Source organism: Pteropus vampyrus, unplaced genomic scaffold, assembly GCF_000151845.1.
Source record: "Pteropus vampyrus isolate Shadow unplaced genomic scaffold, Pvam_2.0 Scaffold31, whole genome shotgun sequence".
In the NCBI taxonomy this organism is placed as follows: Eukaryota; Metazoa; Chordata; class Mammalia; order Chiroptera; family Pteropodidae; genus Pteropus; species Pteropus vampyrus.
In genome coordinates, this window is record NW_011888812.1 from 5,017,752 (window position 1) to 5,030,059 (window position 12,308).

The following is a 12,308-nucleotide window of genomic DNA, read 5'->3' on the forward strand; positions in this document are numbered from 1 at the left end:
CATATTTAAAGATGTCTGCTGGTGGAAAATCATAACTTTTTCTTTACTCCTACACCCCAGATACCCCCTATCCTCACAATGTAAAATATATTAACTACTTTTAGACTCAAGGATTATGACAGCCACTTAAACTCGTTCTTATGATAAAATCAAATAGTTGACAACTGATTACTATGCTCTGCACCAAGTTGTCAATTTATATTAATATACATTTACGTTCATTAAGCCATCAGAAGTGTTGGTTAAGTATAAAAATCACATGGCAAATGGTATACCATATACATGTAAGGTATTATTATTAATCTGAGAAATAAATTCTAGTCATCCACTTATATCCAATGTTAGAAACAGGTTTCCATGTGTTACTTTACTATTTCAAGTTCATTCTAACCTCCATCGGAAACGTAATGCTTTACTTCTACCCACAGTTCTTTGCGTTTGTCATTCCATAGGATCTATCTGCCTGTGGCTAGTAAGACATTTATACCTGTAGTTTTAAACTCTAGTGTATATTAAGATTACAAGGGGATCTTTAAACAAATATTGAGCTTTGACTCCACCCTAGACCAGTCAAGTAAGCATGGAGCCTGAATATCACTATTTTAAAAAAACCTTCCAAGGTGCTTCTAATGTAGAATCGGAATTCAGAATGTCCGAATTAGATATTTAACGGAGAAGCAAAGGCTATGGATAGAATCTTTATGAGAAAATTATCTGGGTAAGAGCTTTGATTATCTATACTCTTGGATTCCTAGGCAAAGAAAAATTTCCTCATTGCTCATTATTTCAAGTGGAGATTTGGAACCTGTTCAATAGCCCTTGGAATATAAATGGAAAGTTGAAATAAATGTGAAGTCAGAATCCTCAAAATATTAGATATTAGTTTTAGTGAATTTGGGGCACATTTCAACTGGCCTGCCAACTTTCAAATTCTCTGCAATTATTACCCAAAATGTACTTGAAACTGGCTTAATTTATTCTTTTATCTTCTCTTTGATGTAACTATAGATGGAAGTAGAACGCAATGTAATTGTGTTATTTCAGATAATAAAACAAATCATCTACCATAGAGAAGTAATTAAGACAGTTAAATTTGTCATGGTTCCCTGAACACCTGCCTTTTTTCTTTTTATGCTTTACTATATCCCCCTAATAAGTCTAGTTGAAAAATCATCAAAACAGCAAAATAAATATTTCTTCAGGAAAACAGCATTTAACAGAAGCATCTAATTAACATATAAGCTCAGTTTAGGATAATGTGGACATTTCTAGGGAACATTCACGTTTAAGAGGCATTGTCTTTATTCCTTTCTTTACAAAAAAGAAAACCTTCTTGAGCAAACCCACTGGCTAGTTTTCTTTAGATAATGAGATGCTTATTAATTTGCTCTGATACAATGAAAAACATTAAAATTGGTAATAAATTCTGCAACCAAGGAGGCACTAAAGGAGTCTCGAAGACAATATTTTAAGTCGTGGAGGAGTGTCCAATGTGAATTTCACTTATTCATAAATAGCATGATGTTTCGACCTATAATATATTAATAGGCAGTGTGGAAATTGAATGGCAGAAGGAAGGTAGTTTTAAAGAATAAACACAAGGGACTTCAGAGTCAAACTACTACTAACTATTTAATACTATTTAAGTGATTGCTCATGATTGTAGACTACTTTCCATCTTCTATACCAGGGGTTGGTAAAACTATCTATAAAGAGTCAATAGTGAATATTTTGGATTTTCATGACCGACAGTCTCAATTGCAAATGCAAAACTCTTTTTTGTTGTGTGAAAACAATCATAAATGATGAGTGCATAAACCAGTGGATGTGATTGTGTTCTAATAAAACTATTTAATTTACTAGCGTTGGTTATTGACAGGAGGGTTGTAGTTTGCTGACACTGATTCAAATAAACTTTTTTGAAAGTGAAATCTGGTTCTTGGAACCACGTAAGTGATCTGGAGATTGATTCTATTTTGTTTGCAAGATTTCTGATGTATCTGTTGCTTGCTGGTCAGCTGTACTGAGATTTTGAAGGCTTTCTGCTAGCATAATTTAGAAAAATTGTAAGGATGGAAAAATTCTAAAAGGAAACCTGACAGAAAAAGGCCACATTTAAAATGTCTGGGTTTTCAAAGTTTCTCCTAACCCCTTGAAAAGTATTTTAGAGGAAAGCTGAGTAAACAGTAGAAAGAATATTTGGACAAAAAATACCCACAAACTAAATAAGAGTTTGAAGACATAAAACAAAAGTAGCTGAATTTTTCAAGCATTTCTTAAATTCACTGACATAATTCTGTGGTGTTTGGTGCATGCATTTTACTTTAAAATTTATTGCAGCTTCATGTGTGACACCTTTATGGTACACTACATCATAATCAAGATTTTCATTCCTCAAGACTTTCAAATTCTAGAGGAAAACAAAGTGAATTTATTGCAAACATCATATTAGACATTTTCTAAAAATCTTCAGACTGAAAACAGATTGCTTTGCAGAAATATGACTTAGGCTAGAGGGGAAGTCCCAAGGGCCTGTATTCACTTAGCTCTATTTAGTAAGCTAGTCATTAGAGGCATCAAGAAGAGAGAAGGACTTGGCATCATTTTTGCAAAATTATAAGCTCTGCTTTTTACATTCATTATTTTACAGCCTTAGTGGATTTCTTCAAGGCTACATTTTCAAGATCTTGGTTTCAGGGCTCTAAAACACATTTCCAAGACACAGAAATAGTTTAGAACCAGAGTTTGTGTGTGTGATTAATCTTTGTGGGGCATGTTCTCTTTTGTGAACCTAAGAGAGCATGACTGAAATTAAGTTATAGATTTATCAACTGTTTTCTTTGGTTCTTTCTTTGAGGGACTTATGTATCAAACAGGATTTAATAAAGCAGTCTTTTTATGGAAGCAATAAATGTGGTGGTAGAGTTTCTATTCCTCAAGAATAAGCTTTTGGAGAAGAGAAATAAAAAGGATATGCAATTCTGGTCTTAATCCTAATTTTCCCTATCTGGAGTGGAATCTTTAAACTCATGCCTAATTTTTTTTTTCAAAAAACAACAACAACAACAACAACAAAACCCCCAAAACATAGTGCTTAGTCCTAATATTGGGGACAATTGGTTGAAGAATATGGAATTAAAGTCATGAACCTGAGTGGCCTGAGTGGAGAATTCAATAAATGTTGGCTATTATCATTTTAATAAGGTTATAGTTAATAGTTATTATTATTATCAGTAATGTAGATGCACAAATGACATGAGAAAGAACTGTTTTTCTCAGAAAGAAAAGAAAAACGAAGGAAGGGAAATACATTGAAAAATAATGTAGATTTAAAGTCAGTGCATTGTATCTTCTATATTTTGACTTTACCAGATGCAAGTGCACAAATTAATAAAGAAAAAAAAGCACACGATCCTATCCTCTACAGAGCTAAAAATTTAAGCTATGCAACTACTAGAAGAGAAAATCTATTCTTCTGCACATTCCCTAAAAATTGATGAAATTTGTGTCTGCTAGTAGCAAAAGAAAGGAGAATATAAGTATGAGAAAGAAGCAGATGGATTTACAGTATATACACAAATATTAGTGTCATAAAATTTTAAAGAAGTCAAATCTTTTCTTTTTTATGAAAACTTGGAATGCAAAAGTGAAAGATAAAATATTGTGATTAATGATTGGGTGGCTACTAAGAAAATGAAAATATTTAAAATTGGAAACCTGATTGGGTGGCTACTAAGAAAATAAAAATATTTAAAATTGAAAAATATTTAAAATTAAAAATATTTAAAATTGAAAAATATTTAAAATTGAAAACAACTAAGAAAATAAAAATATTTAAAATAGAATAGATGCAATGCTTTGATGATATTCTACCCCTTTTCTTTAGGCTTTATATATTCCAAAAATTTATATGACTGGAACACAATGGCAAATGAGCAAATCTAATGGGATGTAACTTGATCCAAGAAAAGTATAACTACAAAACACAGCGTTAGTGACAAATGCTTAAAGGAAGCAAATAAAACAAATATTTTAAAATATAGAACATTTTCCATAGCCATGAAATAACTGACTAATACTATCCAGGTATAAAATAATATAAAGAACAATAAAAATCATTTGTTTTGCAACATGCTTGTGGTCCAAAGAATCAAAAGATAAAGGGTAAAAGTGAAATCTCAATACATATATTTGATTGATTAGATACAGAGTTTAGATGTTCAATAAATTTTAATTAATCAATTAAAATATAGAAAATAAAGATCATCAAATCCAGGCAAGGATCCTACCTAAATTCTACACAAAATTTTCCATTTAGTGACACGCTAAGAAGGCATGAAATGAAATGATGGATGTCCACAGATGCTGTGCTAGTTATGGTGGATGTCCACAGATGCTGTGCTAGTTATAGCATCCAATCAAAGAACCGTTAAGAAAGTAATGGAGAGTCCAGACCGCTAGTGTTAGGTTTACAGACTGAGACACTGTAATTAAAAAAAAAAAAAAAAAATTGTGTGTCCCATTAAAAATTTCTTTTTCTTTTTGCCTCGACTGTATCCCCAATTCCAACAGTTATCATCTTGAGCCAGGTGAGGTTACCTGCTCATGACTCTTGATTATTTTTTCATTGCTTAATGGTTAGCATAGAAATAGTCTATTCTGATCTGCACGCTAAGCATGGCAAACCCAGTTAACATGATTCAGCAGATTCCAGGTCTCTTTTCTTACATGCTTTTACAAAAGTGATTTATTAATGTGTGATAAATAGATCATGCTGTATTTTGCTATGCCAGCAGCACAAGTGGATAGCTTATAAATAATGTTTTATGGAAAAATAAATTAGAAATCATTATCATTTACTTACCAATTTAATATCATTTTTCTTGGAACAAGTACCAAAATTTTTGAAAAATTTTCAGATCCTTGGAGTAATAATACATGTGTTGCAAGTAAACATTAAGGATTGGCCCTTGAGATGGAAGAGATGTATTACATCACTTCTTGTCTATGTCTTGGGGTTTACAGCACCATGGTTACCTGTAATCTGGTCCCTAAAGGTTTCATTCATTCCATATTGGACCTTCCACTACTTTCCTTGATAGTATCTTCTATATTCTACTCATAGGTTTAAAAGCTTACATTCCTTCCATTCATCATAGCTCTTATCTGACTGCATTGAAAAACTGCAACTGCATTCTTTTGCTCTGAGCTATTATGACACCAATTAATAAGTCATTTAATAGATGATAACCTAATTTCATTCCTATAATGGGCTCTGTAGTATTTTGCATTTCACGTTTCATTGTACTTTCATTAAATGCATTGTTCTTTCATTAAATTTTATTGTAATTGCATATCGAGGGAAGAAAGAACCTCCTAAAATAGATTAATTAGCGACTCAGGAAACTTATCAAAAGTATTTGTTTCCTGTTCTTTCAAACAATTGTAAATTATAAACCTCGCAGATCCTCACATAACATGGTTTTGTTCAGCATCATTTCATTATAACTTTGACGGGATGCTGTAGGAACTTAACTCTTGTTTGTATCGAGTAGTCTTTGGTAAATTGGTTTTGCTATACATAGTTTGGCTTAAAGTCCCAGAACCTCTCAACGGCATTAAGTGAAAATTTTGTGTAGTGATCATGAGTCCATGATTCCTCAGGAAATGTTCTTTATCTCCCACTAATAGTGGGCCACTCATGTGATATAGATCAGAAAGTTCAGAAGTAATTTAAAAAAATTAAGTAATTTTCCTGTCATTTATTCAAGGTTTGCTAGATTAAGATTTATAATTTTGCTGATTTCTCATTTCATTCTCATAAATCAATCATTTGCATATAAATACTGGTCCAACTGTGTTTTTCTTCCTCATGGTTACCTTTTTGCCTATAGAATAAATTCTAAATTCCCTAGAATAGCAGCTTTCCTGTCTTCTACCTTCTCCTTTCAGTTAAAATCAATATCCATTTCTGCTTTTCACATTCCTTCAAAACAGTCTATCATTGCCTCCACTTCTGCCCTGCCAATTAATTTCCTCTCTCCACTGTAATACAGCCTTTTTAAAATTTCTCACGGCACCCCCACAGACAAATAGTTTCCTAAAACCGTTCTTGCTAAAGCTATCAATAACTAACCAAGTGCCAAATTCAGTGAACATTTTAAAATTTCTTAGATTATTAGATTTATGCCCTTCCCCAAACTCTACTTATCTAGCCATCATAAATCTTCTCTTGGTTTTCTTCATTTTTCTCTTCTTTTTCTTTCTTTCTTTTTTTCATCTGCTTTCTAAACCTCAGAAATTCACCCACTGCAGTTTCTGTTTCAGAAGCTGTTTGTTTTCATCTCTCTTTGCCTCTACCCTTCTTTGCTTTCCTTATAGCAATCCATTCTTCTTGTCTCCCTTAAAAGCCATTACTTTAAAGAAACCTCCCAGGCTAGAACAAATTTCCTTGTTTCACATTCTCAATGATCTGATCTTGCGATTTTACTTCACAGCACTTCTCACAGGTGCAGCTAAATATTTATCTGTGTCATTTGTGTTTCCTTTGTAGAGGGAGACTCATCTTTAAAGTGATAACGTCGGGGTTGGGTCTGGCAAATATTTCTTTAATGGATTTTGAATAAATGGTTTTATTCAAACAAATATAGGCTTAACAAATATTTCTTTAATGGATTTTGAATAAATGGTTTTCTCTTCCTCTTCACACCATTCAAATGCTGTTATTTCTCATTGTCCTATCCTTTACTCACTGGAATTCTTGTATTGCATACTGGGTGGTCCCACCTGTTCTCTCAGTTTTCACTACAAGTTTTAAACTGATGATGGCAAGATTAATATTGCTAGTCCAGAAAAATTTCCTGCTTACCTAGATTTCCCATAGATATCGTAGAAACAAAGTAAAATGGAGTCACTTATGTCAGAGACAAAATAGAGATGGTCAACGCAGGCACAAAAAGCTTGATCTAACCTTACGAAAATGGACTGCTCTTCTTAGAAATCAGCAGAGGACACCAGCCAATGCCCAAATACCAAGTATGTTCACATCATACTTCCTTGTTCCCTTGACTCAGCTCTCTGATCCAAATAGGAAGACTAAGAGGCAATAAATCAGCTACAAAAAGCCAAACAACATCCAAATTTCCCCATAAAAATTCTTTGGAACCCGCTGCTCCCATACCTTGAGTTTGCAGGCATAAAGCCTTGCAACACATTTATCTTTCTCTTTTGTTTTATTCAATGTACGGAGTTGATTTTTGACAACATTCAAACTCCATACATATAAAATTTAGTGAAGACATAAGCTTCCTCCCCCAGACCTCACCCACAATGGCATATTCCACCTCAGCTGCCAACTACAAATTTTATCTTTTAATTCTCACTCACCTCCATAGTTAACAAATAAAAGAAAACTGACTCCCTCTCCTCTCCCCGACATCCAATGAGATACCAAGTTTTTTTCAACTGGACTCTTCAACGCATCCCAACTATAATTTCCATTAATCATCTCTTCATTGTAGTAATGAAACACCCTCCAAAATGGAGTTTTGTGTGTCTCAGATTTGTTAAGCTTAAATTTTTCTTCTTCTGCCATGCCCATGACTTATCCAAAACTCAAATCTGAGAATGCCACTTAACTACACAGGAAATTTAATACTTCATCATAATCTATAAGCTAAATAGGGTTTAACATACTCTAGAAGGTTTTTAATCATTGTCTTAGCTTGTCTTTAGCAATCGCGAAATTGCATGTCTTCTTCTACAAATATCAAGCCATTTGCAGTTCTAGAATACATGATATTGCTTGTTCCTTGACCTTGGTGTACATGGTGCTGGAAAAATTTATGTATCTTCTCCATTCTCATGGCTAATTCCTAACCATCCATTAGGGCTCAACCTAGGCATCATTTCATACAAGAAGCAAACCCGATTTCCCCTCCCTCAACCACATAGCCCGGGTCTGTTTCCCCTTCTCTCTGCTTGCATAATAGTCACTGCCTCTTCCATTCAATGTATCATATTGTATTTGCAATATTGTGATATAGTACTCCATGAAGGCAAAGACTATGTCCTTATTCTTTGTATTTCTGATAATTACTCATTGTTGGCATATAGTAAGCACTCAAAGAATGTTTCATGAATAAACTAACAAATGTATTTAGGAACAAAAAGATACTGAATAGAGTCAAAGATTGAAAACTAACTACTCATGCCATATTAAAAGGAACTGACAAATCTGTACTCATGCCTTTATTTGGAGAAACAACTTTTCCATTGCCTTTCAGTGATGGTCCATAGCAACCAATTAATTCTCATGCATCCACCTATCTTTCTGATATCTTCACTTTGGTTGCATTCATTATTTATCAAAGGTAATGCCTTTATTAAGTATGAAAAAAAGTAACAAAAATTGAATCATAGAGTCTTTACTTTGTCAGGAGTACATGGTTAGGATAATTAAATATATTTTTTTAATTTATAATTATTCATTTGAGTCTTTAATATTTAAAAGTTAAGTCTCTACCTTTGAGGAGTATATCTTATTTGTTTTTCTCTTGTAGCTAGCTACTTGCGTAGTGTTTACTTCTTAAATAGTTTAGATGGCTTTAAAAAGAGTGTTGTATTCTAAGAAAGATAAATTAAATCATTTTATTGACTTCATAAAAACAGTTTACATAATGAGATACTAAAGAACTACTGAGGTAAGGTAAAGAGGTTATATTTTTTATGAAAAGGGACTAGAATGTAATCCTTTAGCTACTGTGTAATTCATAAATAAATTTATCAATGACACTTGATTAAAATATAAAAGCAAATCTTAATGACCCTAAAAAATACCTAAAATTGATTCATTATGATTAAAAAAATGTTGATTAATTTATTTTCACCTTGGAATGCTAGCTGATCTGTAATGTTTTCCATCTGAAGTTCCCCTGTGAAATTCAATGTAAGTAAATATTTTAAACATTGACATATTAACCAATCCAGAGCTTTAAAAGTGTCGGCCTAGCAACTTCATTAATAAATATGAAAGAACAAAGAAGACTAACATCAATTACCAAAATGTGTCCCCACATGGAAGTCTGTTTCCAGAAGAACAGTACCTAATAGAACAAAAGAGAGAAAATATTCTGATAACAGTGTTAACAGTTTTCTATCCTAAATAATAAATGCCATTGCTAAATTAAGTCTCGCTATGGTGATCTGAAAACTCCAATTCTCTCCTTTCACCGTTGGTTTTCTTTCTAATTTTTTTGTGCAGGAGAAAGAGTTTACTTTTAATTTCTTCATTCCTAAAATAGAGATAATAATACCTACCTTATAGGGCTTGGTGAGGGCTGAAGATGACGAAGTGTAAGCACCCTGCAAATGATACTATGATAATATGTTTGTTGAAATTCCCAGACTATAACCCCTCCTCGAGGGCAAGTTGTACTTGCTGCATGGCTGTTGCACTCAACAGAGCGACATCTAGAAATTGTTTGAGGGAATTTGATAATACCAGCATTTGCTCTTGTTATGAATTTGCCCAACTTAGAAACAGGTGTTCTGGCCACTGCTTACTTGTGCCATTGTTCTCTGGAATTGCCATTAGCAATGTGATAAGCACATTAATATGAATTATCAAATCAAGATGACAATTACCAGAAGATAAGGTCTGCAGTAGGGTGACCAACCATCCTGGTTTGCCCTGAACTAAGTGATTTAAGGGATACGGGATGTTTGTTGCTAAAACCAGGAAAGTTGGGGCAAACTGAGGTGACCTGGTCACCCTATCACATTGGCATGACTTTGTTCTGCTTACTGTCATATATCCAGAGCTGTGAACATTGCCTGGCATTAAGTAGGTTGCTCAATTCCTGTTCACTGTATGAATGAGTCCATTCTAACAGAAAAATTATCTAACCATGTTTTGTACTTTTACCACTTACATTTTTTCTCTTTTCTAGTATTTTCTTCTTTCTACTCTATGTTTATGGCTTCAAAATATTAACAGCTCTACATACAGACAAATGTACTATCCAAGGAAAATTTTATACATTAAAATACAATCACATATCATTCTTTCAAGGCTCAACAAATGAGAAAAGAGGTGAAAGCGCTTTCTAAGTTATAAGGCACACAGTTTTTATTTTTGAATTATCTTTCGAATACCTATAATGGTGTCCCACTAATTTCCAAGTGCCCAGTTTATTTCTGACATTAATCTGTGGCTTTTTGTTCTGTAACATCAGTACTTGCTCTGATTGCTAAAATAGATCTCGAATGACTATTACAAATAACTCGCAGAATTTATTAAAATGAATTTTAAGTTTAATGGTAATGTTAATAAATTAAAAGCATATTGGCTAATAAATAAGATTTTTATCTCATTAGCATAGGTTTCGGATGAACAATCTATAGAGTTTGGCATTTGTCATTGAAAAAAGAAGTATGGTAACAAGTTTGTGTTCATAAAATTATATATATTATGTATATTATATAAATTATATATAATCTATGTATATATTTTGTAGCTTTCAAAACATTATTCAATAAATTCCTTATCGTTTTCATTTTTCTTATAGGTGGAGGTTATAGTAATCATAGAAAATATGTCAGATCTTTTAAGAGGAGTTCAAAGGTAAAAATTAAAATAGGCACCACTTCTTCAATGCCTAGAAAACAATTTATTCACCTATTTGACCTGCCTCCCATATTGTTAGGGTTGAACTCCAGACTGCATAACTAAATGTTGTGCAGCAGTGACAGTTTCGTGGTTTATATTTCTTCTGCCAAACCTGAAAACATGCTAAGACATGAAAGCCATGGATTAAATATACATGTAATTAAGATATGTATTGGAAAATCAAAATGCAACTGAATCCATAAAGGCTGGCATTAATCATTTATGTGACTTGTGTGCAAGATTCTTGAGAAAACTTCGGGTAAGAATATGTAGCTACATGATTTTTATGGTCAGAATTAACTAAAATTTATTCTCTAACGGTCCATGTATGTTGATAAATATCTTTACAAGCATGAGTTTGTCTGCTTGAGGGCTTCTGGAAATAGAAACTTTATTATCTCTTTTTCATTTTGCAGAACTTATTTTTTTAAAAAAAAAACAGAACTATCCATGGACCTAGAAATCTGTTTCAACATTTGACTTTTGAGGCATTTTACAAATTTTGTTAAGGTTAATTTATTTTTCATAATGATTTCATTAGTAAAGAAACCCATGATCTCCCTAGTGTTATAAATTATTTGATTTAAAAGTTTATAGTAGCTACCATAAAAAGTATATATAATAAAATATATCATAACTACTCTCATGTATGTTTCAATATATTTAGTTGGATTGAAGCTTCGGTTATTTCTCTAAGAGAACTACTCACTTTATAAAACTAGCAACTGTGCTTAACTAGCAATTTTTGAGTTCCACTTTATTTTTAACTCTCTTAATGTGAAACTAAGGTCTGAGAAGTAAGGAGATTCACTCAGAAGCCTTACTGATGCACAGACATACTAAATTTTAGGGATTCCCATAATGGGTTTCCGTCATGATATCTTGGGGCTGAGTAGGGTGGATATTCTGGCAAGTCGTCAGGGTTAGAGGACATAAATCAGAATGGATTCTGTAGCCACCGTGGAGACCAGATCTTCTCCTTCAAACAACATTGAATCTTCTCTTTCATCCGGTAGAAAGCCATACTCACTACTTCTGCTAACCAGATAAAGACAAGCTTGATGCCATTTGGACAAGTTCAAGTTCAGCTATTCAGCATTAAATCTATAATAAAATGCAGGATTAACAACTTAGAAAACGAAATTAAAATACTGAACCAACTATTAAAATATAAAGCTTCAAGGTCTGGAGTTTCGTAGGTCCTTGCTTTCTGTATTTTGCACAGGATATGTATGAGTGTTCCTGTTTACAACACATAACAAAATTTACAAAACAAAGGAGTTTTCAATATCATGTGCTCTTGTTAAAATATTTAATTCATTTATTGTATCTTGCAGCAACCCCCTCCCTCTTTTTTTTTCTTTTTATTTGCCTGGGCAAAAGCAAAGGAACAGCAGTTTCACTTACTGCTGCTAAACATTTGTTAAAAAATTTAAAAACATAAATTTATAAATAACGGATATATTTCTCAAATAATGTTAAAAAATTTGAAATCTCGGAAGTTTTGTTGGTAGCACTTGAAGAAACGAAATGATATGAACTGGTGTGTGTAGTAAAAATGCTTCCTTCAATCTAAATTTGGATATTAATTAATAATGCATTATCAGTAATTCTAGATTGTTTTTCCCTCATAGAGCCA